Raw genomic sequence first — 3,450 nt, forward strand, 5'->3', positions numbered from 1 at the left:
AAAATGTAAGTAATATACTTAATTCACTCCAAAAGTACGAGATTAGAAGTTAGTACTTTCTATCTATGAATTCTATACAAAGACTAAAGTTTAAATACATTGTAAAATAACTAGCTGTTGTTATCGATCTATAGGAACATTTACTTATATATAATATATTATAACCTTATTTACCACTACCAGAGAAGTTATCACTTACTTACATTAGCATACACAATTTACTATTTATATACAAAATAATATACTCATTAGACTCCAATTTTACCTATTTTCTCTCCCTCTTCTTCCTTCTCCAAATTCAAACAATCAAACCTCTTCAAACTAATTTCAGTCAGCATCCATTCATTCTTTCTCTTCCCAAATTAGTGGCTTCACCTAATTGCATTACTAGTAAAGTTATGCACTTTTAGTCCGCCTCAACTAACAAAGAAGAATAATCACTAATGAAAATACAAATACAGTAATAGAGAACATTAATTGAACCTGAGCACTGTGTCTATATATCATCAGATTGAATGATCCATCAGTAGGTATAAAAGATATCGTGCGATCATTTTCAAACCAAGCCAGACGCACACACCTGAACATGCACACAAGTGGATCACTTAGAAAAAGGACAGCTATTAAAAATTTCCATTGAAAGCCATTAAAAAATTTTGAAGCTTTGAATTCGAAAATTAAATTTTGCGAATTATTTGTTTGGGTTGGGTGTTGTTGCAAATGATTACAAATATTCTTTGGAGTTTATATCTTAATTCTGAGAGAATTTGGTGAAGATTCGAGGTAGTTTTGGTTAGAATTTCAGATTGGAACTCGAAGAAGATGACATAAACAAATTGTATATATTTTTTATGTTGAGGGTAGAAACGGCATATGAAATATATATAACTAACACAATTGTATACAAGTTGTATAAAAATTGTACTTTTTGATTGAGTAAATATATTTAAATTTTCATATATATACGAAAAAGTTCCCTATTTATATTTCCAAAATGGGATATGAAATGGACAGGTTGGGATATAGTTTTGGCAAGTTAAAACGGGTAAAGTTTATAAAGGAGTTGGCTTATAATATGTTCATGATTTACGTGGGTAAAGAAAGACTGGTCAATTTGGACCGACAATGGGTCATTAATCAATCTGTGCAACTCAAAATTATTGTTCATTTATTTTTTATTCATTTTTAAATTTTTTAATCCAAATCAAACTAATAAAAGTTATTTTAAAAGTAATTATGACTATATCCAACGAACAAACAGAAAAAAAATATTTTTTTATGTTTTAATAAGTTCTCTTACATATGGATCAATTTGAATTACATATATTGGCTCTAGCTTTTACATGTATGGTTATAACTTAAGTTTGTTCAAGAAACTATCTGCCAATAAATTTATATCTGAACAGGTATATTTCAACGCCCATGAAGGATATATAGAAGGAAAATACAAAATGTGGCTTAAAATGAAAATGACGCAGATGATAAAATAAAGAACAAGTCTTATAAAGGAGAAAAAAATAAAATAAAGAACAAGTCTTATATCTACTTACAAAATACAAGACTACGTCTACTTGTTGTATAAAAAAATTAGACAGCATGTAAACTGATATAGCTTAAGAGGTCAGCTTTAAATGGTCATTTCCAGGAAATTGCATGAAAAAGACTTTAATTCGTCAAACAAATTTCTCTTTGGAATTTGTCAAAAGTCATATGTGAATAGCCAGCCTTTGCTTTGGAGCTTAGCAGTAATGCAATGTAGTTGGTGGATAAAAAGCTACTACAATTCACTTATTAAAAGCCATCACCGCTTTGAACGTGAACTTGCATGTGGCTACCCTTTTACCCTAAGAACAATAGAAAAAAAAGTGAATTAACTTTTTTCTTTTAGAAAAGAAAAGGTTATTACTTTTTGACATATATGAATTGATTGCTTTATGTTATTCTTCTTCGACGAAGGAAGATGCTTCTCTAGGCAAGTTAAACCAACTCCTAACAACTAGTACTATTTACATGGAAATTTGATGATTAAAGGAGCTCTTATTATTGACTTTTGATTATTTTCAAACGGTGTCGTATTAATCAGAGATCACTGAGTTTACGTCCTGGAATATAGAATCTTCTTTTTGATAACGAACAATTTACTCCTTTTAACGGACGTATCCTACACGGATTTGAATAAGTCAACTTGTGAATTGTAAATATTGGATACTAAAAGAAGAAGAAAAACATTGACTTTTGATTCTTTTATTGTATTTTATTTTATTTTAGTTTGATTGTCGCAATAAGTGCTTACTTTTTGAAGTGCTTTTATTGATTCTACAATTATTTGATGAATGAGGAAATAAGAAAATCGTGTATCTTCGAATGTTATACCATAATTTTGATGAAAACCATTTTGAGATGAAAAGGCTTTGGTGAGTTCGTCAATTTTTGACTACTCATTTTATAAAAGTGTATACATTTTCCCTCACAAAAAATAAATATATAAAAAAATCAGAGAGAACCTATGTGTCTTGACATTTTTTCCTTACGTCTCTCACATTTGCAGAATCTAACTCAAACTTATGTCTAATTTAAGAAATAGTACATCATTCATTGATCACGCCCAACTCTAATCCTAAAAAAGATAAGCGACAAATATAATCTGGTCTAAGAGTCCGGAGTTGAATCTCACAGAGAACTAAGGTTTATCTACAATTATTTACTATCACTAAGAAGACAAGCTCGAACAATTCCTAAGTTATAAATATTAAGATTCTTATATCTCATTAACTAACAAATTAAAGTAGTAGATTAACAACTAGAGATACTAGGGCTTTGGAGATAAGATTAAGGAGGTCTAGAGTTATGATTTCCCCAATTGTCGGAATCCTTCCCGCTATGTCATCTATAATTTTGCCTAAGTATTCTTTACCGATCGTGAGTACTTTGGGTGTCGTAGCTCTCTCTCGAGCAACTACCATAATTTACTAGATGTATTCTCTCGAACTTCGCTAGTTGGCACTAATTCACCACTCACTACGATCGCACCAAAATTTCGTTATCTCTAATCTTGCCTTTAAACCCTCCGTATTGATCTCACATACGTTAGGAGTGATATTGTTCAACAATTACCTAAATGTGTACTCTCTCTCGAGCAATATACACACTAAATAGGCACAGTTAATTGAGAGCTTTTCAATCAATAACAACAGAAATATAGTTGAACAAGTAGAGAAAGATCAACGCCAAATTTATATAAAAACGTAATAAAAATTCATCTTTCAAAAGGTTCCATCAAAACTCTAGACAACAAATTATCTATTCATAATAGTATGCAAAACTACAATACTAGAATTCATAACCAACAATGAAAATAGGAAGAAGGAAGTGAAAAACTCGTAGAAGAATTCTCCGCCTTGCTCCTAGTATGTTCTTGCATCCTTAGGTCGAAATCCCCTCTCAAAACGT

This window comes from Nicotiana tomentosiformis, chromosome 7 (genome assembly GCF_000390325.3).
Source record: "Nicotiana tomentosiformis chromosome 7, ASM39032v3, whole genome shotgun sequence".
NCBI classification, from domain to species: domain Eukaryota; kingdom Viridiplantae; phylum Streptophyta; class Magnoliopsida; order Solanales; family Solanaceae; genus Nicotiana; species Nicotiana tomentosiformis.